Raw genomic sequence first — 26,838 nt, 5'->3', positions numbered from 1 at the left:
ACCCTTATAAGAAATAATTGCTGTTTTTTTCCAGGATTGTCACCAAACAGCTATTTAATAAATTTGCTTTTCAATATTCTTGAAGTAAGCACAGAAGTAAAGCAGCAAACCTTTTATCGTCAGAGACACAAAGCTGAAATTTATAACAATTTATGGAAACATTGATTGATGAATGACTTCTAATTTTAAAGTCCTTTATTCACAAGGGGTTTTAATTTCTGCTCTGCTCTATTTTTGATTAATGAGTTAACATATTTCCTCTAAGATCCTCTGTGCGCTATTTTAATTTTGTTGAAAATCTGTTCAGCATAAAGGACAGAATTTCTCCATTAAAATAGTACAGATAGGAATTTATCACTTATGTTTTTTGTTGCCGCAAAGAGTAAAGGTTTTGGAGATGCCCACCCTCTGGATTATTGTAAAACACGATGAGAGGTTTATTAAGTGTGTTGCTCATACAGTTAAGATGGTGATCTGCCCAAAGCGGGCGCAAACACTCTGCTGACGTCACTGCACATCACCTGATGAATAACCAGCAGGAATGTATTCTTTGATACATAATAAGCACAAAAAATAGTAATCATGTCCTTTGGAAGTTCTAGAGTCAGTTGCATTTGTGATAACTTAAGGTCAAAATTGTCCATTTGGGAGACTAAGGGCTGGATTCTCCGATTGCCAACGTTGGGTGATTGGCCAGAGAACCCATTTTTATGCCGAAATCAGGGGCGGTGGTGTCTTTCGGATGCTCCACCCCCTCAAAAATCGCCTCATCGCTATGTACACCGCACGCTGGGGCAGGTGTGCTCACAGTCTTCGGGGACCTCGCGTAGGGGGAAAGCCGTGCCGCTGGCAGGGGAGGCTTTGGCGGGGGCTGGGGAGACTGGTGGGGGTGGTTCGGGGATGGCGGGGGGGGCAACAGGGGCACACTATCTGGCAGGACGGGTCCACGCGCAGCCGGCGCCATGCTGTACGGCACGACCGCTGCAGGTCACCGTCGTGCGCATGCACGGCCATGGACCCAGCAATTCTTCATCCGTATCTGCAGATAAAGCCAGACGTGGCGCGGCTGCTAACCCTCCACCGGGCAGAGCATCGGTGCAGGGGCGTCACCGACTTTTTGGTCGTAAGACTAGACACATGCTCCGGACATAGACTCAAAATTGAAGAATCCAGCCCTAAGTGTTGAAGCTGGTTCATGTTCCTGTTGGGGCACTATTTCCGGAGTCATTCAGGACATGCTAATGGGCCAGCATTCTGCCCATGTGAATCTAGAGCAAATCTCATTCCCGCCGGCATCAGATTCACTGAGGCCGGAATTGGCACTATCGAACTTGACAAGCTGGAGCTGCTTGTAAGCACTCCACTCCCCACACACTCTTATTCCAACCAAGAAGATGGCTCCACAAAGAGCAGCAGCTCGCTTCACAGACACGGAGCTCGAGAGAATTCTGGATGCCGTTGAGGAGAGTCTGGACACCCTCTTCCCCATGGAGGGCAGGAGGCTACCTATTCAGATGGTCATTAACCGGACCTGGGTGGAGGTGGTTAAGGTGCTCAGTGTGGTGAGCTTCACCATGCGGACTGGCACGCAATGCCGCAAGACGATGAATGACCACCACGGGGCAGCTCGAGTGAGTCACCATCTCTGTTACCCGGCATCATTCCTGTCCCTCATTCTTCACATCACACCCTCACTCCCCTAGAGGCCAATCAACCTGCCTGCATCTTCATCATATCCCACCCTGCACCAAACCCCAACACCTGTATTGTCCTTCTTGGTCAGATGCCTTGCACACAAATACCAGCTACAGACCCGCTGTGTAACTCGCCTCCATATGTCTCACCATGTCCTTTATGTGTCCCTTAGAAAAATATGGCCATAACATAAGGGAGCGGGGGGAAAACGGAGGGGTGTCCCAAATCCCCAGGCTCTCACCCCCGCCGAGCAAAGGGTGCTGACAATATCTGGGGAGGTGCAGGAGAGGGCAGTCTCCACGGCGAGAGGTCAGTATGCAACAACTAAGTGAGCCCCTAATGCAAGATGATGCCCCTATAGCAAGTGAATCACACTCTCCACCAGACCACTCCTTCCCAAGATCTCACTATATGTCATGTCTTTTGCCTTGCAGGGTTACCATCAGGCCAGGCAGGCCTGTCTGGGGTAACTCGCCCCCAGCCACAACTCCAGCACACCCCGGAGGACCATTGGCTTCTTGGCACTAAATTCACCTGCACCCTCCACCATCACAGAGACTATTACCGTGGTGGGGTATTTTAGTGAAGAGGCCCCTGGGTGATCATCTGTGCACACGTCACACATGCCGCAGCATATCAGGTGGAGTTAGGAACTCCCGAGGGAGCGGGAAGTCAGAGGGCTGCCCGATCCCAGGAACCAGCTTTAGTCCAGACAGGTATTGCGCTTCTGGAAAGTATGACCCCGTCACTTCAGGTGCAGAGGCAGGATCTACAGGACGGGGTGTCAGCAGCATTCCGGTACCTGCAGGTACAGTTGGAGGCGTCCAACCACCGGCTTGAGATCATGCCAACAATGCAACAGGCCAACACTGAATGGGTAGCGTCCTTGGTGGAAGCCTTGGGTAAAAAAGTCACAGCCATGGGTCAAGAGTCCAAGGGTTGGGGCACACTGTGTAATCAATGGCTGTGGCTCAGGACAGGGGAATCAGTCACAGATAGCCATGCACCAGACCCACATGGACATTGCTTCGGCACTGCAGAGCTTGGCCCATTTACAAAGGGTCATGGCTGAGGGCAGCGAGAGCATTATCCTGGCGCTGAATGACCTGGGCCAGCCACAGAGGGACATGACCAATGCGCAGAGGGACATGACTCACTCGTTGAGGGATGTGGCCCTGCTCCATGGTTGAGGGCATGGTTGAGACGAGAGTAGATACCATTTGAAGGTGAACCAATGTCACCAACTTAAATAAGGGCAATTATAATGGTATGAAGGAGGAATTGTCTAAGGTGAACTGGGTAAACAAGCTACGATACAGGTCACTAGATGAGCAGTGGTAGATGTTCAAAAAGCTGGTCCATAATGCTCAGCAGGACTTTATCCCAATTAAAAAGAGGGATTTCACGAGAAAGATGCAAAATCCATCGTTGACACAGGAGGTCAAGGATAATGTTAAATTGAAAAGCAGGATATGCAAAGTGACAAGGGATAGTGGTACACCAGAGAACTGGGAATTTTTTAGCATCCAGCAGCAAAGGACTAAAAATTTCAGAAAAAGGGGGAAAATGAGTTTTGAGAGGCAACCTGCATGCAGTAGAACAAGCAGTAAGAATCTCTATGGATATATAAATCGGAAGTGAGTGGCCAAGGTAAATGTGGGTCCTCTATGGAATGAGGCTGGTGAATTAATAACAGCAAACAAAGAAATGGCGGATGTGCTAAATCTATTCTTTGCATCAGTCTTCACCATGGAAAACATTGCAAACATCCCTAAGATATCAGATGGGCCGATTTAAAATAACATGGTAGAACTTACAACAGTCTCAATCACATGGGATAGAATATTAGAGAAACTCAAGAGGCTATAGGCAGACAGGTCGCCAGGACCCGATGAATTGCACACTAGGATTTTATTGGAAGTGGCTGCAGAGGTAATGGACCCATTGGTTGAAATATTCCTCACTTGCTAAATTCTGGGAGGGTACAGGGAGGTTGGAAAACAGCCAATGTGACTCCCTTGTTTAAAAAGGGAGAAAGGCTGAAGGCAGGTAACTATAGGCCTTCTTGGGCAGTCCCTCAGTGTTGGGGGTGACTTGCTTCCACTCCGGGGAGGTGGGTTCTGCTGAAAAGGCCAATCCTGGATCCGCAGACTCTGCCACAGCTCTGGCAGGTGGTGCTTGATGAGGTGGGTGGGTCGGACGCGCTGGATTCCGTGCTGTCCCTGCAGTATTTATGCTTGGCCCCTGTGTGCTCCACCCTGCGACACACAGGGCGATTGCCGCCTTCGCGATTGTGCTTTTTCTAGATTAAGCACATCCGCCATTTCTTTGTTTGCTGCTTTTAATTCACCAGCCTCATTCCATAGAGGACCCACATTTACCTTGGCCACTCACTTCCGATTTATATATCCATAGAAACTCTTACTGCTTCTTCTACTGCATGCAGGTTGCCTCCCAAAACTCATTTTCCCCCTTCTGATGAGCTTTTTAGTCTTTTGCTGCTGGATGCAAAACATTTCCCAGTCCTCTGGTGTACCACTATCCCTTGTCACTTTGCATATCCTGCTTTTCAATTTGTGTATTCTAAGGCAAGCGATTCCCACGTATCGGTGGGGATGTTAGGCGGAATTCTCCGCAAGGCCCGGCGCCGTTGTGAAACCCGGAGTGTTTCACGACGGCGTCGGAGGCCGCTCCGTGCCCCCTATTTCTCCCCCCCCCCCCTCCCGGGAGCTAGGAGGGCCGTGCTGTAAATCTCGGCCGCCGAGAATGACGCGCCGGCAGCGCCTAATGACGTCAGCCGCGCATGCGCAGGTTGCCGTCTTCCCCTCTGCTGCCCCGCAAGACGTGACGGCTTAATCTTGCGGGGCGGCGGAGGGGAAAGAGTGCGTCCCTTTGAGACGCCAGCCCGACGATCGGTGGGCACCGATCGTGGGCCAGTCCCCTCCTGAGCACGGCCGTGGTGCTCACTCCCCTCTCCGCCCCCCACAAGCTACAATCGGACCTTTGGCGCCATGTTCACGCCGGCAGCGACCAGGTGTGGTTGCCGCCGGTGTGAACTGGTCGGGAACGGCAGGCCGTTCAGCCCATCCGGACCGGATTGGCGTGAAAAATGGCGGCCCTCGATTCTCCGAGCGGCGTAACGCGACAAGCCAGTTGGGGGGGGGGGGGGGGGGGGGGGGGGGGGAGAATCGCGGGGGGGCCAGAGTGGCCCTCCTGCGATTCTCCCACCCGGCCTGGGCAGCGGAGAATCGCGCCCGTTGTATTTAGTTAGGGAGGCTTTCAGAGTGTCCTTGTTACGGTTCCCTTGCCCTCCTAGTGATCGCTTGCCATTGCGGAGCTCAAGTACAGTGCTGGTTTTGGGAGTCTTGTGTCGCAAGCTGTGCATGTTCAACAACCCGTTCGGTCGCTATTGCTACAACCACATGCCTTTCAGCATCATATCTGCTTCCGAAGTCTTTCACCGCATCATGGAGCAGATGATGGAGGGCATCGAGGGGATGCGAGTATATGTGGACAACGTGATTATCTGGTCCACAACGCCCCAGGAACACATCGCTCGTCTCAATCAGGTCTTCCAGCGAATTCATGAAAATGGTCTCCAGCTCAATAGGGCCAAGTGCTCATTTGGTCAATCGGATATTAAGTTTCTAGGTGACCACATCTTGCAGCAGGGTGTGTGGCCAGACGCCAACAAGGTCTTGGCGATCAACGCCATGAAGACCCCGGAAGACAAGAGGGCGGTCCTCCGCTTCCTCCGGATGGTCAACTTTCTCGGGAAATTCATCCCCAATATGGCATCCCACACCACGGCCCTCTGCCATCTCGTCAAGAAGTCAACGGAATTCCAGTGGCTGCCCACACATGAAGCGGAATGGCGTGAGCTGAAGGCAAAGCTCACCACAGCCCCAGTTCTAGCGTTCTTCGACCCAACCAGGGAAACCAAGATATCAACTGATGCAAGCCAGGACGGCATTGGGGCGGTGCTCCTTTAGCGAGATGACTCCTCATCCTGGGCTCCAGTGGCATATGCCTCCAGGGCCATGACGCCCACTGAGCAATGGTATGCCCAGATCGAAAAGGAGTGTCTCGGTCTCCTGACAGGAATAGTCAAGTTTCATGACTACGTTTACGGCCTGCCGAAATTCACGGTGGAAAGGGACCACAGGCCTCTAGTCCACATAATCCAGAAGGATTTAAATGACATGACACCTCGGTTACAGCGAATTCTTCTTCGACTCCGCCGCTATGACTTTGAACTTGTCTACACGCCAGGCAAAGAGCTGATCATTACAGAGCCCTATCCCGGTCCATCACCAGACCGTGTGAACAAGGTGACTTCATCTGCCACATAGAAGCGCAAGTGCAATTGTGTGCCACCAACCTCCCAGCCTCCGACGAACAGGTGGTCCAAATTCGTGAGGAAACGGCCAAGGATCCTCTACTGCAGCATGTGATGCAGCACCTTACCCATGGCTGGCAGAAGGGACAATGTCCCCAATTCTTTAACGTGAAAGACGAGCTGACAGTTGTGGAGGGAATCCTTCTGAAACTCGACAGGATCGTTATTCCTCAGAGCATGTAGGCTATGGTGCTGGGTCAACTCCATGAGGGTCACCTTGGAGTCGAGAAATGCCGACACAGAGCTCAGGAAGCGGTTTATTGGCGGGACATTGCCAACACAATCCTCAACTGCCCCACCTGTCAGAAGTTTCAACTGTGCAGGAGACCGAGACACTCCTTTTCGATCTGGGCATACCATTGCTCAACCCAAGGAAACACTGCAGCAGCACGAGATTGTGACCTCTCCGTGGTCCAAAGTAGGTGTAGACCTTTTCCACGCCAAGGGAAGTGACTACGTACTCCTGGTCGACTACTTCTCCAGTTACCCAGAAGCGGTGAAACTGTCCGACCTCACGTCGAAGGCAGTCATCAAAGCCTGCAAAGAAACGTTCGCCAGACACGCGATACCGCTCACAGTAATGAGGGACAACGGTCCATGCTTTTACAGCCAGGTATGGTCTGATTTTGCACGGTCCTACAACTTCCGTCACGTTACCTCCAGTCCTCACTACCCGCAATCAAACGGGAAGGCCGAGAAAGGGGTCCATATTGTAAAGCAGTTGCTGTGCAAAGCTGCAGACTCAGGCTCCGACTTCAACCTGACAATGCTGGCATACAGGGCAACCCCACTGTCCACTGGGTTGTCTCCTGCGCAGATGCTCATGAATCGCACTCTGAGGACCACAGTTCCAGCCATCCATGTTCCCTACCTTATACAACTCACGGTTTTACAAAAAAATGCAGCAGTCCCGGGTCCAACAGAAGGCCACATATGATGCTCATGCCACGGATCTACCCGAGCTGACTCCAGCCGATCATGTTCGTGTCCAGTTGTCTGAGGGCGGCTGGTCAGCCACAGCTGTTGTTGTCAAACAAGTTGCCCCAAGGTCTTTCCTTGTCCGCATGGCTGATGGCTCCCTGCTTCGGCGCAGCAGACGGGCATTGCGAAGAGTTCCACGCCCACCACCTGACCGCAGTGCTTCGCCAGCCATCATACTTCCTCCAGACGTACCCTGCCACGAGGCCACCAATCTGCCAGCGATCCTGCCGGCCCACGCAACCATAGCAATGGCAGCAATCCCACCTATCCATGTGCAGGCGGCTCCTGATCCACCTCTGCGGCGATCAACAAGAATTCGTCGGCCACCACAAAGACTGAATCTGTAGACTGAACTTTTGTAAATTTTGTGACAGAATTCATCGATTTAACCTTCGTAAATATTGCTTTGTTTGCCATGTATCTGCACTATCGACACCTTCCCATGTATATACGTTTGTTCAAGCACCGTTTGTATATAGTCAGGCATATATATATACATATATATATATGTATATATATATACGTATACATACCTCAGTATTTATTTAACAAAAAAAAAGGGGAGATGTCATAATATCCACTCATGTATATAATGAGATGCAGACAGGCAATGATTGACACATTGGATGACCAGTAAGCATACAACACAGTACAACCAATCACCAGACAGGACACTCCCACTATAAAGCCAGAGGGCACTAGGTTTCCCGTTCTCTCGTGACCCAGCTACTGAGACAGTCAGAGTCCACGAGCTAGAAAGTACAAACACCATGCGGTAGCTTGTAAGTCTGGTCAGGCGACTACAAGGTCACCAGTCAGATCAGTATAGTGTCGACCCACAGCTGAATATGTATAGCAGTTCTATAGTTGAATAAAACAGTGTTGGATCTCCTCCAGTGTTAGACGTCTGTTTCTAAACTCCCTGCATCTAGTGCAGTCCACATCGATCCAACCTGCCTAACACATCAGGGGTGTGCTGCCACGGCCTGGGGAGGAGGGGGGAATAGGGAGAACAGGCCGTGTGGCTGGGGTGATCCCCACGGGTCTGGGGCGGTGGCCAGGCATGGAACCCCACTACCACGGCCATTTTGCCCCGCACCCACTGACCACCCACCTTGGCTCCCGGTTCTACAGAGTGACACCAGCCATATGGGTGCCCCACACCCCACCCTCCGCTGCACCCCACCCACACCCAACCATCATCCACGAGAGGCCCATCCAGGCAACACCCACAGTGGCCCCTAAGGGGGCTGCATTGCATACTCCTAGTGAGGGCAGTGCCAGCCGATGGTACCCCTGGCATCAGGGATGGGCACCAAGGCGAGAGGCCCCCATGGTGCAGGCCACCAATGGGGCCAGGGATGCGGGGTTGGGAGGAAGTGGGGAGGGACATGCGGGGGCAGAGTCCGCAGTACCAACTGGGCCACCATATAGCCCGGTGGACCTGGTTGGGCACGGGGGTTTGCACCATGCTCACATGTCTGCCTTTCCCCCCCCCCTACAGGCAATGGAACACTGCAGCCCTGGGTTCCTGCTCAAGGAGGAGGACGAACGCGGAGCAGCGGAGCGTGCAGCAGCAGAGTGGGCAGCAGCGGAGCGGGTAGAAGCAGGATATGCAGCTAAGGGACAGGTGGCAGCCGCCCAGGTTGGAAAGCCAGCTGCCCAATAGGCCGAGGAGGTGGAGATATCAAGGAGTCTCCGCATAAGGCCTCGTGGGTACCGAGGACCTACCAGATTGGGCATGCCATCAGAGACTCCAGCTGAGCAAGGAGACAGATTGACATATCTGCCAGATGATGGCACACCTGGCACCATGGGGGAGGACACCCGCTCCCGGTGGCCTTCAAGATGACGGTCGCCCTGAACCTTTGCGCCATGGGGTCCTTCCAGACGCGGAGTGCAGACCTGTCTGGGATCTCACAGACCTCGATGTACAGGTGAATTTGCGCTGTCATGGAGGCCCTGTATGCCCAGGCGGATCAATACATCTACTTCAGTGTACACTGAGCCCACCAGGAAACCCAGGCAGCGGGGTTCGCCGCCATCGACAGAATGCCCGGGTCCAGAGGGCGATCGACGGGATGCATGTCCCCCTATGAGCGCCTGACAGGCCGCTCTACACCAAACGCAAGGAGTTTCACTGTATGAACGTGCAGCTGACATGTAACCATCAGCTGCACATCATTGACGTCTGCGCCCCGTACCCGAGCAGTGTGCACAACACCTTCATCCTAGTATACTCGACGATTACTGACATGTTCAAGACTATGAAGCGGCAACCCTGTCCTGGGCCTTGCCCATCACCTGCATGGAATGTCCCTGCCTCCACCGCAGATGCCATCCGTGCGGTGTTGGCCTGGGTGGCACACATGGTCGACATCACCCCCTGCTCCTGCACGCATCTAGACGGCATCTAGTTCCTCCGACTGTCCACCCCCTTGGGTGTTCTTATCTCCACCTGCTGTACCGGAGCAGCTATGTGGTGCACACCAGAGAGTGTCCCAGGAGCCTCTTCATTAACTTGCCCAACTGAGATGAGCGTCTCTGGGATGGTGAAGGGTGTTGGAGATAGCTGTGACGGAAAATCACTGTCCTGAGTGTCCTGAATCTTGGGCAGAGATGTGGTGTCTGAACTGCTCTCCTCGTCGCTGTTCGGCTCACGGGGGTCTCCGAATGTGGCACTAGCATTCGACGATTGGCCGGAGAATCCCTTTTGATGCTGAAATCAGGGAGGGCACCTGTTTTCGGATGCTCCATCCCCTCCAAAATGGTGTAATTGCTGAGTACGCCGCACGCCATTGGCACGGCCCCAGGACGTCACCTGAAGGCTCTCCCCCGATGCTCCACCACCGATTGGCTGACTTCCCAACGGTGTGGATCACTTATGGTCTGAGGTTTCGTCAACTCGTGTGGCGGCTGCGGACTATGTCCAGCACTGCCACAGTCCGGGGGGGGGGGGGGGGGGGGGGGGGATGGGGGGGGGGGCCGGGAGGGCTTTGGCGGAGGCTGGGGGGATTGGTGGTGGGGTGGTCGGGGGGGGGGGGGGGGGGGGGGGGGGTTATAGGGTGGCACTATCTGGCAGGCTGGGTCCACGTGCGGCTGACGCCATGTTGTACGACGCGACCGCTGCAGGTCGCCGCTGTGCGCATGCGCGGTCACGGACCCGCCAATTCTCCGTTCGGATCTGCAGGGAAAGCTGGGAGTTTTACATTGCGCGGTTGCTAGCCCCCCACCGGGTGGAGCATCGGTGTGGGGACGTAGCCTACTTTTTGGTCATTAGACTAGACACGTGTTCCGGACATAGACTCCGAAACGGAGAACCCTGCCATTGGCTTTCTATCTGAAGGTATAGGGGGCGGGATTCTCCACCGGCATGATTCTCCATTTTGCCAGCGCCCAAGGGTTTCCCTACAGCGTGGGGCTGCTCCACAATGGGAAACTCCATTGACCAGCCGGTGTAACGGAGAATCCCGCCGGCACATCGGGGCAGAAATGTGGTGCAGCGGGGCAGAGGGTCCAGCTCAGGATGCATAAGCAATACGATAACTATCAACTTGGAGTATTGAGGCAGCACGGTGGCGCAGTGGGTTCGCACAGCTGCCTCACGGCGCCGAGGTCCCAGGTTCGATCCCGGCTCTGGGTCACTGTCCGTGTGGAGTTTGCACATTCTCCCCGTGTCTGCGTGGGTTCCGCCCCCACAACCCAAAAGATGTGCAGGCTAGGTGGATTGGCCATGCTAAATTGCCCCTTAATTGGAAAAAATGAATTGGGTGGGTACTCTAAAATTATTTTTAAAAACTTGGAGTACTGAGTAGAATTTAGAAATTCTGAAACTAATAATGGAAAATACGCAGCATAGATTCACTGGGCTGTTACCAGGGATGTGAAGTGACCTGTTTAGTTAGGATATGTTATGCTGCTGTTGAGCAGGTTAATTCTAGAAATTGGAATCCTGACACAGACAGAAACTTGGCTGTTGTTCAATAACTCTTTAACTCTTTCGAAAGTTTCCCCAATTAGCTATGTTTTTCTCGAACAGACATGCCAATAGTAGTAGCGTGATGACATAATGTCCTTTTCACCAGATCTAATCTTGTCTTCTCCCCGTACTACTTTGGAATATTCTGCTATTTTATGTATCCAAACTACTTTCATTGTAATGCTTCTCTTCCAATTCTTATTTCCCTTAAACACTACATTGACCTGCTTGTCATTCTGTATCCCTTTTCTAAATCAAACAATTTGTCAGTGATTTATATCAAACATTCTGGTGATGTAGATGATACTAGTAAAACCAACAATTATTGTCCATTCCTTTTTTTAAAGATATTTATTCCAAACACAAGAAATAACATCAATTCTACATCCACGCAAAGCAGCATACACAATTTGTACATTTTCCCCCATTTAATCCCCTCCCTCCCTCCATCCCCCCCCCCCATGCGATGATCAGCCCCTTAAATATAGTCACAAACGGCCTCCACGATACCTTGAAGCCCTCTTCCGACCCCCTTAAGGCAAACGTAATCTTTTCCAACCAGAGGAACATGTACAGACCCCCCAGACAAGCCCCAATTACGGGTGGGGTATCCGACCTCCAATCCTAAAGAATCCGTCGCCTGCCAATCAGGGATGGGAAGGCCATGCCATTGGTCCCTTCTTCTCCAGCAGATACGGCAACTCCGACACCCCAAAGGTTACCATCATAGAGTTCGGCTTCACCTCAACCCCTATTCCCCTCGATAGGGTCCCGAAAACCTCCTCCCAATAGCTCTCCAACCCCTCGCATCTCCAGAACATGTGGGCAAGACTAACCAGCCCCCGCCCACACTTCTCACATCCATCTATTACCCCTGATCCACGAGCCCCCGCCCACACTTCTCACATCCATCTGTTACCCCTGACCCACCGGTCCCCGGCCACACTTCTCACACCCGTCTGTTACCCCTGATCCACCAGCCCCCGCCCACATTTCTCACACCCGTCTGTTACCCCTGATCCACCGGTCCCCGGCCACACTTCTCACACCCGTCTGTTACCCCTGATCCACCGGCCCCTGCCCGCACTTCTCACATCCATCTGTTACTCCTGATCCACCAGCCCCACCCACACTTCTCACATCCATCTGTTACCCCTGATCCACCAGCCCCCGCCCACATTTCTCACACCCGTCTGTTACCCCTGATCCACCGGCCCCTGCCCGCACTTCTCACATCCGTCTGTTACCCCTGATCCACCGGCCCCCGCCCACACTTCTCACATCCATCTGTTACCCCTGATCCACCAGCCCCCGCCCACACTTCTCACATCCGTCTGTTACCCCTGATCCACCAGCCCCCACCCACACTTCTCACATCCGTCTGTTACCCCTGATCCACCAGCCCCCACCCACACTTCTCACATCCATCTGTTACCCCTGATCCACCAGCCCCCGCCCACATTTCTCACACCCGTCTGTTACCCCTGATCCACCAGCCCCCGCCCACATTTCTCACACCCGTCTGTTACCCCTGATCCACCGGCCCCCGCCCGCACTTCTCACATCCATCTGTTACCCCTGATCCACCAGCCCCCGCCCACATTTCTCACACCCGTCTGTTACCCCTGATCCACCGGCCCCCGCCCGCACTTCTCACATCCATCTGTTACCCCTGGAAAAAAACTCATCCGAGCCCGAGTCATGTGGTCCCTGTGCACCACTTTAAATTGCACCAAACTCATTCTTGCGCAGGAGGAGGTTGAGTTCACTTGCCGCATCACCTCACACCAGAGTCCCCATCCTATCTCCCTTCAGAATTCCTCCCACTGCTGCTTGATCTTTTTCACGACTGTCCTGCCCTGCTCTCCCAACCACCCATATATATCCCCAATCGTGCTCTCCCACACCTCATCTAGGAGCAGCATTCTCTCCAGTCACAGGAAATCTGGTAATTGGGGGAATGAAGGCAGTTCTTTTTGAGCAAATGTCCGCACCTGCCAGTACCAGAACGCACTCCCATTTCGTAACTCAAACCTCTCCTGCTGTTCCCCAGCCCCGCAAACCTCCCCACTGAGAACATATCCCAAAATATTCACATCATTCCCTGCACAAATGTGGCACTATATAGCTACACAGTTCCATAATATGCTGCTCTTTATTCATGCATGGTAGGTCAGGAGTCCTATCTGACAACAGCTTTCACATTATAGTTTCAAGGATATGAATATCATCAGCAAGGAATGCTTCAGCACAACCACTCTCCCTCACATCATGCCAATACTGATAATGTGGCTGTCCAGTTTGTTTTCTACGAAAATAGCCAACTCTTTAGTGTTTACGGGCTGTTCACAATAGACATTTAAAGCCAGCTCACACATTGCTTCCAAGAGCTCCTGTTTCATTTTCTGCCAAACAGAAAAACTGATCTCTTCCTGAGTATGATTTGCTTCATCCCGCAAAATTCTCCATGTGTCTCTTCCTGTCTCTGTATGTTTTCCATTTGCATCTGCACCTGTGCGATGATCACCTTCACTCTCCAGCTCATCTGCTTGTAGCTCTCCTTTGTGTCTGTAGCTGCTCTTCGTGTTTGCTAGCTACACGGCTTCTTTCTTTACTTATGTCCTATTGGTACCGCTTCCAGGTCAAAGGTTTCCAAGTCATATGGACCAGAATTTCTTATTACCCAAGAATATTACTATTGATCCCTTTACAATTGATGCAAACTCTTAAAAAATTCTTTTCAAACTTTCTTAAAATCAATTACAAATTCCAAAGACATTTAAAAGAAATTGCTAATTATTTTTATTCTACTGCGTCTGGGTCAAAAGTCATCACACAACCTAATTAGTTGAGTGGCTCACATCGTGTCCCACTATCAAGTGGATGGAATAAGATATTAAATTCTGCCTCTTTGGGATTATTGAGGATGGACTGTGGAGTGGAGTATGCCACCTAGTCAGACACACTAACATACATCGAATCCAAAACCAGTGAATGGATTTCTGCACAAGTGGCCAAACAGGATTACAATATTATGTCATTGAACAGATACAGGGATGGTAGAACCATACAGGTGGGAACATTAAGTCTAGATTTTAAAATTTTCTTTCATAGAATCATTCAGCATGGAAGGGAGCCATTCAGCCCAATATTCAGCTTGCTCAATGAAAGGGTTATCCAACAGTCCCACAACCCTGCTCTTTACCCATAGCCTTGAACTTATTTTCCTTCATACATAAATTTCCCATTTAAAAGTTACTATTAAATCTGTTTCCAGGCAATGCAGTCAGATCATAACAACTTGCTGAGTAAAAATTTATCTTCAGTTCCCACTTGGCTTTTGTTCCAATTATCTTACATTTGTATCCTCTGGTTGCCTACCTTCTCTGTATCTACTGTTATGGGCTAGGGTTTAGAGAACCCCAAAGTGTATCTTGAAGTTCACCTGACCCGCAACTTTTAATAGATTGTGGTTATGGGGAGCACACGGGCCTACCTTGCAGGTGTGGTGCAACAGAGATCTACAGTACTTTTAAATTAAAACAATGTTTATTTATGAAACCAGTTGACACTTTATAAACCCACAGTAAACATCTTAACAACTATCAACACCAAGAAATTCCCCAAAGAATACAGTACCCTATAAGTAACTCTTATTCTTTCCTTGCAACATCCATAAGACAAAAAAGAACCCTTTTTACAGAAAGACATCAGGTTTAACTTCTCTATTGAGAGCAATTACCACTTTGAAATCACCAAATGAACATTCTTTAACTTGCAGAGATTCATATACATCTTGCTGTGACTGCAGCTTCTCCAAATCTAAAACAAAACTAAACACACTCTGTAGCAGACAGCCCAAAGTGAAAGTAAAAGCAGACAAACAGCCCAGCTCCACCCACACTCTGACATCACTGATAAACACTCACTTCTTAAAAGTACATCCACTAGAGCTATTTTATAAACACTCATTTCTTAAAGGTATTCTCACGACACTATTCCATCGTAACACTTTCTCCGTCAGCTTTTCCGATGATATTTGCTGGTTATTTGAAACGAGGCCAATGAGATCGACACCTGGAATTTTGGCGGAACTATTCCCAAACTCCAGCCAGCACCATTTCTGCAGTGTTTCCAATGATATTCTGTTGAAGCTGGAGAGGTGATGGATCAGGGCAGCACGGTAGCATGGTGGTTAGCATAAATGCTTCACAGCTCCAGGGCCCCAGGTTCGATTCCCGGCTGGGTCACTGTCTGTGCGGAGTCTGCACGTCCTCCCCGTGTGTGCGTGGGTTTCCTCCGGGTGCTCCGGTTTCCTCCCACAGTCCAAAGATGTGCAGGTTAGGTGGATTGGCCATGCTAAATTGCCCGTAGTGTCCTAAAAAGTAAGGTTAAGAGGGGGGTTTTTGGGTTACGGGTATAGGGTGGATACGTGGGTTTGAGTAGGGTGATCATGGCTCGGCACAACATCGAGGGCCGAAGGGCCTGTTCTGTGCTGTACTGTTCTATGTCTATGATGGATGAAATCTGCAGAGCCACTACCCTAATTATCAAATTGAGCTAAGTGCTGGTATCAAAGGAGAATTTAAAGCTTGATAAGTCCAAAGGTGTGCAGGTTAGGTAGGGTTACGGGGTCAGGGCAGGGGAGTGTCCTAGGTCGGGTGTTGTTTTAGAGGGTCATTGCAGACTCGATGGGCCGAATGGTCGCCTTTCTGTATTGTAGGGATTCTATGGAAATAATTCAACAGTGGTTGCATAGCCCCATGCAAATATTTCTGAACAGTTATTGTACATTACTAGTGTACATAACTCAACGATGTACATAATACATCATTGCTCCACCAATAGATATGTCCTGTATAGATTGTCATGTCGTGATTCAGTTGTTGTTTAATGATCACAAGGTGGGTGGAAGAGTAACCTCTCAGCAATTGGTGGTGTCATTACCAAAGACAGTATCAGTACTTTTCCCTTTCCCAGTTTATGTTTTAATGCCCTGACAGGTGTTGCATTACTGGTTCTGACTCATTTCTTTGGCTTCTGCCTCATTCCTGTGGTTTGTGTCTCAATCTTATGTCTCACAGTCCCGGCATGTGGCTTGTTGTCCCAGCAACTATTTCTGTTTTTGTTCTATTGGTCAGAGCCTCACTTCTCTGGCTTTAGCCCCTTTCTTCTGATTACGAAGGAGGAGTATTGATTTCAGCAACAGGAATAGAAATTAAACTTTACCTACCTTATTGCAGAGTTGTCAACATCAGCACAGGAGCAGACCTTTCAGGTTATCGACACTGTCTACAACTGTGTTGGTCATGACGCCACTAGCTTTGTAGTGACAATTCCTCAGCCTTCCTATTTCCCTTAATATATTTATAATAATAATCGCTTATTGTCACAAGTAGGCTTCAATGAAGTTACTGTGAAAAGCCCCTAGTTGCCACATTCTGGCGCCTGTTCGGGGAGGCTGGTACGGGAATTGAACCCGTGCTGCTGGTCTTGTTCTGCATTACAAGCCAGCTATTTAGCCCACTGTGCTAAACCAGCCCCTAAACAGCTAGATGCATCCTTTTTTAAAAAACTGTCATTGATTTTGTATTAATGCCCTTCACAAATTATTGTGTGAATGAAGGCAGTTTGGATTGCCTTTTCGTTCTACTTCAAAACTTTCATTCCCTTATCCTGGTTTCTACTATCAGAGAAACAGTGATTGTTTATCTCATCAAATTCTCTTCCCTGTTTGAAACATTTCAGTCACACCTCCTTAGCTACAGGCACGAGAGCTCCCGATGATTCCTCTGATGATTCCGCAATTGGGCCATTTAAACAAAAGCAAATTAATAAACAAGTCCAATCCAATCCAAGCAAAATACTCCAGATGCTGGAAATCTGAAATAAAAAGAGAAAATGCTAGCTAACCTCAGCAGGTCTCGCAGCATCTGTTGAGAGAGGAATAGAGTTGCACTTGAGCCATTGAGCATGATCTAACGGGAGATGTTCTAAGTACCAGATCGGGATCTAGAACCTGCCAATGGGAACAGGCCAGTTAGATCGCAAACCGATCGGCACCGGCGCAGAGCCTGATTTCGGCCTCTCCCATGATGTGACCGGCGCGCACAGATCTGCGTTGGGTGCAACGCGGCCATTAAATCGCACCCTTTAGCTCTGTTTCCCACCACACATGCTGACAGGCCTGCAGAGTGTATCCAGCATTTTCTGCTTTTATTACCCCAATTGTGGATATTCGGTGCTTACATCCATAAAATAATTGTTTCTCACCTCTTCTCTGCACTTGAGAAATGGCATTCCCAAAAGTTTGACAGTTGAGATATCTTTTGGAACCATGAATGCTTTTCATTTCTTCAGGGTGATGTTTGTTCAAGATGGTTTTGCACTACCGTCCATTCTGAAAGACGTGTTTTCCAATAGAACTGCAGCTGACAGCAGCTGCTTCCTTACCAATGCCCAATTTGCTCAGCGCGGACATTCCATTTGAAATACACATAACTTATGGATTTGGAAGAGAGAAAGGAATTTAGTCAGAGGGGAAAAAAGGCAGATGCACAAACACCTCTGGAGCCTGATACACACTCAGACCAGCATTTTATGGGGGAGCATTGGCTACTCGGTGGGGGGGAGGGGAGGGGGGGCTGCTGCTACCAAGAGGGCACTCCATGTGCCACAGAGTGGCAAAATGCCCTCAGGTCACCAGACACACCAGCCCCCACTTGATTTTTCAGGGCTGGCTGGGGGGGGGGGGGGGGGGGGGGGGGTGCTCACCCGGCCAAGGGGTGGCAACTGGGGTTGCCCGGGGGTTGGGCCGTGGGGTCGAAGTGGCCCCACACGGGAGTGGAGAGCTGCAGCACGGACCGCCATTGCCTCAGCCTGCAAGGCAGCCATCTTACTGCGACCCCATTGACCACCCATGTGGCCCCTGGTTGTGCAGAGTGATGCCGGCCATATGGGCACCCCACCACTCCACCCCACACTATCCACCCCACACCTACCACCCCCATACTCCATCCTCCACCCACCACCACCCACTCCTCCCCCCAACCCTCCTCCTCACCAGTCAAGCTCCCACCCTCCACCCCACCACCCCATACTTCACCCTCCACCCATCAAGGAGACACGCATGGCCCACCCAAGGGCAAAGTTCACAGTAGCCCCTGTAGGGGGACACTGGAAGGGGCATGTGGAGCTAAATGCTGACATGGGAAGCACCAGCCAACTGAGCCCCAGGCGACAGGGTTGGGCGCCAGAGCCTGAGCCGCTGCAGTGTCGGGCACTGACGGGGCCAGGGTAATGGTGAGCAGGGTGCTAAGGGAATGGCTGGGGTGGGTGTGGGGATGGGGGAGGAGGGTGGGGAAGGAAACATGCGGGGCATGGTATGCAGTGCAGACCAGGGCCACCGTGTACACAAATATACGCAGATACGTGCCCTAGCTCCATAACGAAACTGTGCCCTGCACCCGTGCCAACTTAACTGGTGCCTAACTTTCTGGCCTTACGGGCCCTATCATTACGTCTAGGTGGATCCCAGACGGTACATCAGGAGTGGAGGCGGCCTGCTGTGCTTCCCGCCCTGCGATCTGGGTCCCCATTGGCGGGCGTCTTCTGGTGTGACCGGGCCTGGATGGGCCTGGCTGTTGCTTGGTGCCCAGGTAGCATGGCACTGACCTGTTTTGCCCACTGCCCACCAGGTGCCAGTGACAGGACGGGGGGAGTCCAAGGTGCTGCGGTGTTCCGACACCTCCCCTGCTGGAGTCACCGGCACAGGCCCCATCACTTCTTCCTACCTTGGGTGCCTGATGGCCCAGGGCTACTCCATGGGACGGGTGTGTAAGTGGAGCTATCCCTTGAGGCTCCCAGCCATATGACGCTGCGAGTCCTGCAGGCCCGCTCTGGTCTCGACCAGGGTCTGCTTACTCGTGGCCATTGAGCACAGGGAGTGGACCATCACCGCCTGGGACTGTGCCACATCACCCATTGACTGTGCCACCACCTTCTGTGCCTGTGTCACAACAGCCAGTGGCTGCGCCATCTCCCTCTGGGACTGGGCCACCTCCCTCTGTGTCTGCGGCACATCGACCAGCGCCCGGGCAATGCCGCCAACGTTCCCAGCCATAGTCTGCTGTGACTGGACCACGCTCAGGAGCACCACTGCAATTTCCAAGTGGTTCTTTCAGATGGCTGCCTGTGAGGCGGCAACCCTGTCCTGGGCCTTGGCCTGCACCTGCACAGAATGTCCAGGCTGATGCATAGTCACAACCATCGTCCCAATGCCTCCACTGCGGACATCACCAGTGCAGTGTTGGCCTGGGTGGCACACACGGCCGGCACATGGTCCTAGACGTGTCCAACTGCACTTGCAGATGCCGAATGCTCGTCAACAACCCCTCCTGCAGCCCCTGTCTGTGTGACTGCATCTCCACTATAGATGGCACTGTCCATTCCAGAAACCCGTCTGGATAGCAGTTAATCGCTGGGGTTAATCCTCGGGAGTTCCTCACTCCACCTGATGTATCGGAGCAGCTGTGTGGTGAGTACCAGAGGATGTCCCAGGAGCCTCTTCACTGAAGTGCCCAACCGAGGTGAGTGTCTCTGGGATGGTGGAGGGTGTTGGGGATAGCTGTGACAGGAAATCGGTGTCATCTCTGAACTTGACCCTATTGGGTGTCTCGGTTCTCGTGGAGGGCTGCTGTCCATGCTGCTGCCGTCATCACTGCTCGGCACATGGGCGGGGCTCAGGCTGTCACTGTAGCTCTGGCTAGGGGACACCAGATTGTCCCACCCCATCACCAGCAGGTCCTACAAGACACAAGACGCATGATTAGACTGTGGGTGGGGTGGAGTGGGGGTGGTGAGGTTGGTGTGGGGCTGAGGGTGGGGGTGCGGGTGGGTGTGATGTGGGGGTGAGGGTAGTGTGAGGGTAAGGTTGAGGGTGGTGTGGAGGTGGGGTGATGGGGTTAGGTTGGGAGTGAGGGTGGTGTGGGGGTGTTGTTGGGGGGGTATTGACACACATGGCATTGGGAACTGCAACTCAGCGGGGTCTCACTTCCTCACCCGCGGCCGATCTCCACCCCGGCAACTTCCCTTTCCTCTGAGCCACCGACCATGTCCAGGGCCCTCTGCTCAGAGACGGTGTGGGACCGCAGGTCCGGCGGTCCCCCTCCAGTTTTCTCCCGCTCCTGGCGGTTATGGCGGCCTTCTCCTGCCGGGGCAAACAGAAAAAGACAGTGTTAAACAGTCCGGCGCCCATGCACCCCTGGGGGTAGGTAGCTGGTGGCATCAGTGGCCAGGGCACCCGGCTATGGTGAATGGTATGGGTGCCGGAATGTGGGCAGGGTGGAGGATCAGGCATTCTCCGCTTTTGGGGTGGGGGATCGGGTTGCGGGTGAGCGGGACAGGGTTTAATGCCGGGAGCACAGTGCTGCCTACTCACCCTGGTCGCCCTGAGGAGGTTGTGCAAATTCTTTCTGCACCGCAGGCCGTTCCGGATGGTGTTGTTGACAGCACTGACCGCCTCTGCTACCTGCGCTCAGGCGAAATGCGGCAGCTGGCAGCCTCCTTCCTGGGCCAGGGTTCAGGGTCACACTCCTCTCCTCCACTGCTTCCAGGAGGGACTCCAGCTGGGCATCAGTGAAGCGTGGAGCTGCTCTCCTCACTGCCATCTTGTTGGCTGGGATGGTGTGTGTGGGGAATGAAGTGTGTATATGTAGCTGCAGCTTGGCAGCCTCCTGAGTGTCAATTGTGAAATTGTCGAACCTCGCACCATTTCTCACTGGAATTGATTGTGTTCCAGCGCCGCCACAGGAGGTGGGGGGGGGGACGAGCCGTGTCACTGGCTGGGGGGGGGCTTCGGCGAGGGCTCGGGAGTCTGGTGAGGGGTGGTCCAGGGGTAGCGAGGGGGTGTCCAGAAGGACACTATCTGGCAGGTCGGGTCTGCAGGCGACTGACGCCATGTTGTACCCTGCGACCACTGTAGGTCATCGCTGTGCGCATGCGTGGCCACAGACCTGGCAATTCTACAGCCGTTTATTTCGTAAAATAAACGTGGCGCCGCTGCTAGCCTCTCACCGGTCGGAGGGTTGGTCAGTGCTGGGGCCTCGCCGATTTTTCCATCGTAAAACTAGGCACTTCCTCTGAGCATAGCCTCAAATTGGAGAATCCAGTCCTTAGTCTCAGGGACGGAGAATCCCACCGCATGTTCTCCCGTCAGAGGATTTCTACTGATTTACGCTCCCAGCAATTCAGTATCCCTCGGCACGCAAATTTATTCATGACAAGGAATATGAGGGATTCCTGCAATGGGGCATCTTTTTGAGCAGGTGGTCCGACAGTGAAGTCCCGCAGCTGGCCAACTCCCCGCCCACATCACAAATGAGCCACACACACCCATGCATCGCAAAGCAGCTTCCACCCTCAGGTTTCTGGGTGCCTTCGACGGCATCAAGGAGGACATCGCCAAAACGGTCATGCGGGCAGTGGATGATTCCACTCCATTTCAGGTAGAGAGCGACGCCTCAGAGGTAGCTCTTGCAGCCACGTTAAATCAGGCAGGGAGACCAGTCGCATTTTTCTCCCGTACCCTCTCCGCTTCAGAACTCCGACACTCCTCAGTCGAGAAAGAAGCACAACCATTGTGGAGGCTATCCGTTACTGGAGGCACTACCTCGCAGGTAGGAGGTTCACCCTCATCACCGACCAAAGATCGGTTGCCTTTATGTTCGACAACTCGCAAAGGGGCAAAATTAAAAACGACAAAATTCTGAGGTGGAGGATCGAACTCTCCACCTACAATTACGATATTAAATATCGACCCGGGAAGCTCACCGAGCCTCCGGATGCCCTATCCCACGGGACATGCGCCAAAATTTTGTCGAAGGCCTGGCGTGCCTCGGCTGACAGGGGAAATCGTGTGGCCCTAAAGAGTGGGCGGGCTTTGTCCGCATATTGAGGGACCCACTGGGCGTAGTAGGAGAAGAAGCCCAAGCACCGTTTGAGGGCCTTGGGGCAATGGGGGAGGGGGAGCTCTAAGAGGGGGCGCATACGGTCTGGGTCTGGGCCCAGGACTCCGTTTTCCACAACATAGCCGAGGATGGCTAGTCTGGTTGTACGGAAAACGCATTTCTCCTTGTTGTACGTGAGATTCAGTTTCTGTGCCGTATGGAGAAAACGGTGGATATTGGCGGCGTGGTCCTGCTGGTCATAGCCGCAGATGGTGACATTGTCCAAGTACGGAAACGTGGCCCACAGCCCGTCCTGGTCCACCATTCGGTCCATTGCTCGTTGGAACACCGAGACCCCATTAGTGACGCCGAAAGGGACCCGGAGGAAATGAAAGAGGCGGCCTAATGAGGTGAATGTGGGAGGCACGATGATCCCCTTATAGATGCGTTTTGGTGTTGGGAGGACCAGGAGGCCTGTTGGCACTCCTATCCCTTCCTGCCGGGGCCAGGAAACACACAGCTGAACGCGCGCGACACGGGACTCTCTTTCATTTCCGTTAAATCACGCCCATTATTAATTATAACCTAGCAAAGGAGGGCCCAGCCTTTTAGACCACAGAAGCAGGCCTTGGTAGTTAGTACCACCTCACCTCCATTTCGAAACTAGAGTTGCAATCCACATGATTGTGCACAGAGGACCTACACTTCCCCTACGTTTCTTGGAAGAGAAAACAGCCCATAACCAAAGACAAAGAAGTAATGCCTCAGTGCCCCAAAGCTGCCCTTCAAATGATGAATAAATGGAGCCTCCTTCCACCATGGGGAAGGTGGAGGCTCATGGTACGGCATACAATAGTAGACATTGCAGCGATGTTCAACTAAGAAAGCTGTCACATTTGTTGCCAGGGAGAACATTTTTCCACTGATGAGGCATGTGCAGTGTCATCCAGTGCCATCTGGAACAAGGTGGCAGGATGCCTACGCAAAGTAATAGTCGGATGATCACCAAATCAAAGCTTTGACAGTTGTGGAAGCGAATTCAATGTCAGAAAGCAATTGGATTGCGTATATTGCTAAAATGGGATCATGATGCCAGGGCTTATTTGGCAGTGAAGATGTTAGTCAGCTCACTTATGATCTGTGCCCACAGCTGTCTGACAGTTGGGCAAGTGCATCCCTCTTGAGCATTGCAGCGGTGGGTGTGTCATAGTGAAGCATTTGTGCCTGGATTTGCAGACCGTGAGGAATGGGTACCAGAGGACATGTGGTTAGAGGTTCCCTGTGGTGCCTGTTGAGCCTGAAATCCCTGCTGTGGGCATATCTGATTTTGTAATCCTCCACCTTGAAGCAAAGGAATGAGGTGAAGCCTAAGGAAGATACCCAGAGTTGCTAAAGCCCAGCCGGCAATACTAAAACTACAGGGTTGTAAGTAAAATTATAATGTGGTAGTTGGGCATTCAAACCAACCATTTTAGATCAGCTTTGACAAAGAGTCATTCGGACTCGAAAGATTAGCTCCCTTCTCTCTCCACAGGTGCTGTCAGACCTGCTGAGATTGTCCCGTATCTTCTGTTTTTGTTTCATAGTCCAGTAATTTGATTTTGTTTTAATTTAGAGCTAGGTCTAACCTTCATGTAAGAAAATAATCATGCTCTGTGTGGTATTTATGTGTAAAAGATCTTGACAAAATGTTACCAATTTCCTTTCACCTTTGACAATGGAACTAACAGTCAGCAAGTAGAAAGATCCCGAAAGGTTTGCCTTTTTGCCTCCAGCATCTGAACGGAAGGTGAAGGAATTGACTCATTTGAAAGTGAAAGGGCAAGAACACAGTGACATAAAAACCCCTTGTCCAGTGAAGGGCCTGTCATCAGAGGCTTCCCTCGCCCATTTTCCTCCTGTTAACCTGGAGGAAAAAAATCTGGTCTATGGACAGAATTTTCCCGGATCCGCGAAAGCAGCTTTGGAATCAGGGCTTTTTTTTTAAAAATTTAGATTACCCAATTATTTTTTCCAATTAAGGGGCAATTTAGCGTGGCCAATCCACCTAATGTGCACATTTTTGGGTTGTGGGGGCGAAACCCACGCAGACACGGGGAGAATGTGCAAACTCCACACGGACAGTGACCCAGAGCCGGGATCAAACCTGGGACCTCAGCGCCGTGAGGCGGTTGTGCTAACCACTAGGCCACCGTGCTGCCCTTTGGAGGCAGGGCTGAGGAAAGTTTCACATCGAACTGGCTCAGCAACATGTTCCCGCCTCCTATCGATTTTCCCAGAGGGAAGCTCCCAGCAGCATAAAAATAGGGAAGTGTTGTTGCAACTGTAGAAGGCATTGGTGAGACTGCACCTGGAATACTGTGTACAGTTTTGTTCCCCTTATTTGAGGAAGGATTAGAAGCAGCTCAGAGGAGGTACATCCAAATATGCAGTTTGTCTTATGAAAAGAGATTGAGCAGTTTAAGCCGATATTCTCAAGTTTAGAAAAATGGGAGGAGATCTAACTGAGGTATGTAAGATGATAAAAGGTATTGACAAATAGTTATAGAGCGGATGCTTTCTCTTGTGGGGCAATCTAGAACAAGAGGTCATAGTTTTAGGATAACGGGTGACAGATTAAAACAGATGAGAAGAAATTGGGCGGCACTATACTGTAGCACAGTGTTGCTTCACAGTGCCTAGGTCACAGGTTCGATTCCCAGCTTGGGTCATTGCCTGTGCAGAGTCTACATGTTCTCCCCATGTCTGCTCCGGTGCTCCGGTTTCCTCTCACAAGTCCCGAAAGATGTGCTTGTTAGGTGAATTGGACATTCTGAATTCTCCCTCTGTGTACCTGAACAGGTGCTGGAAAGGGGCGACTAGGGGCTTTTCACAATAACTTAATTGCAGTGTTGATGTTAGCCTACTTGTGACAATAAATATTATTATTATTATTAGACAATCGAGAGACTTGGGCATGCGCGGCTGACGTCACATAGGCGCCGCCGTTGCGTCACTCTCGGGGCGCCGTCCGGCGGCCGAGAGTTACGGAGCGCCGCTCCTTGTCCCGCCGGGAGGGGAGAATAGGGGGCGAGGAGCAGCCTCCGAGGCCGTCGTGAAACTTGGCCGAGTTCACGACGGCCCTCCCGATTTTTCCCGGGAGCGGAGAATTCCGCCCATAGCACTTGGGGAGAATGGGATCAAAGGCTATGGGGAGATTGTTCTCGCTGGAGTTCAGAAGAATGAAGGGGGATCTCATAGAAATGGTTGTGGCCATCCGGTTCCATTGCTGATAACATCGTGTATGTCTGGGACTTTTTTGGTTTCAGTTTGCAAAAAATACATTTCAGTAGGTAAGAAAACCTACATTAGTATGGTCAAACAGATGTTTGGAGATGTGCTTTAGATGCTTACACAGTCAAAACTATTTAACTGGTCTAATGTTGAAAAGATAAATGGAGCACTGATTGCATCATTTAGATGGGGTCTCTCCAGCTTTTCATTTCTCTAACAACTCAATTCCTGAGGATAGATTTTCACTCTCGGAGGTGCGTAGAATTCGGGGACGGGAAACTGATTTTGGTATTCCTGACCCCATTCCCGGCATTTCTGATTTTCAAGAGTTACTTTTAAGGATGTGGGCTGGTTTTGGTCATGAGCTATACCCTAAATTCTCGACCTGGCTGGCTCCACTGTGGGTATAGGCATGTCCTAGTCCACCGCAATTTTCATGCAGTTGGGCCAGCTTGTAAAAGAGCAGTGATTCGCACCTCAGAGGTGCATGAGTAGACATGTTTTTTAAAATATTTTTATTAAACTTCATCATTTTATGTGCAAAGAATACAAAAAGTACAAAAATGACAAACAACAACAGTAAACTCCTTAAAGTACAATATGAACAGTTGGTATTGTGATGATATGCATAAGCAATCATGTAAATAGTAATGTCAATGACCTCCAACCAGTAGGTGGCAGTGTAAAACTACCACATGATTATGTACCTCGAGGACTCTAGAGATAGCCGTGTTAGTGGATACATAGATACATACATAGAAGATAGGAGCAGGAGGAGGCCTTTAGGCCCTTCGAGCCTGCTCCACCATTCATCACGATCTTGGCTGATCATCCAACTCAATAACCTAATCCTGCTTTCTCCCCATAGCCTTTGATCCCATTCACGCCAAGTGCTATATCTAGCCGCCTCTTGAATATTCAATGTTTTAGCATCAACTACTTCCTGTGGTAATGAATTCCACAGGCTCAGCACTCTTTGGATGAAGAAATGCCTCATCATCTCTGTCCAAAATGGTTTACCCTGAATCCTCAGACTGTGACCCCTGGTTCTGGACATACCCATCATTGGTAACATCTTCCCTGCAACTACCCTGTCTAGTCCTGTTAGAATTTTATAAGTCTCTCTGAGATCCCCCCTCATTCTTCTGAACTCCAGCGAGAACAATCCTAACCAAGTCAATCTCTCCTTGTATGACAGTCCCGCCATCCCTGGATAGTCATCCTGGCAGTAGCTCTTGGATAATTTATCATAATTCGTTTGCAATATATTTCTCATAGTTATCTGAACCACGCATTTATTTTATAATAAAACATTTTAACTAGTCAAGAACTAGACGTTCTATTGTGCATAATTCCTATTGGCCAAGCACCAGAACGTAACAACCGTCTATGGTAGAACCCTTCAATTGACCCCTTCACGGTATATTTGACCTTCTCGAGGTGCAAAAACTCCATTAAATCACATAGCCACGCTGAGGCACTAGGTGGCGTCGCCAATCTCCAACTCAGGAATATTCGCCTCTGAGCAACCAGCGAGGCGAATGCCAGGGCATCTACCCCGCACC

General features: G+C 51.2%; 1 protein-coding gene across 1 annotated transcript in view; it reads left to right on the top strand.

The window, feature by feature from the left end:
- LOC119966320 (E3 ubiquitin-protein ligase HECW1-like) overlaps nt 1–26,838 on the top strand; it is a 664,661-nt gene that overhangs the window by 635,759 nt on the left and 2,064 nt on the right.

This window comes from Scyliorhinus canicula, chromosome 5 (assembly GCF_902713615.1).
Source record: "Scyliorhinus canicula chromosome 5, sScyCan1.1, whole genome shotgun sequence".
NCBI lineage: Eukaryota > Metazoa > Chordata > Chondrichthyes > Carcharhiniformes > Scyliorhinidae > Scyliorhinus > Scyliorhinus canicula.
The sequence above is the reverse complement of the archived record's forward strand: the minus strand, read 5'-3'. Positions and strand labels throughout refer to the sequence as shown.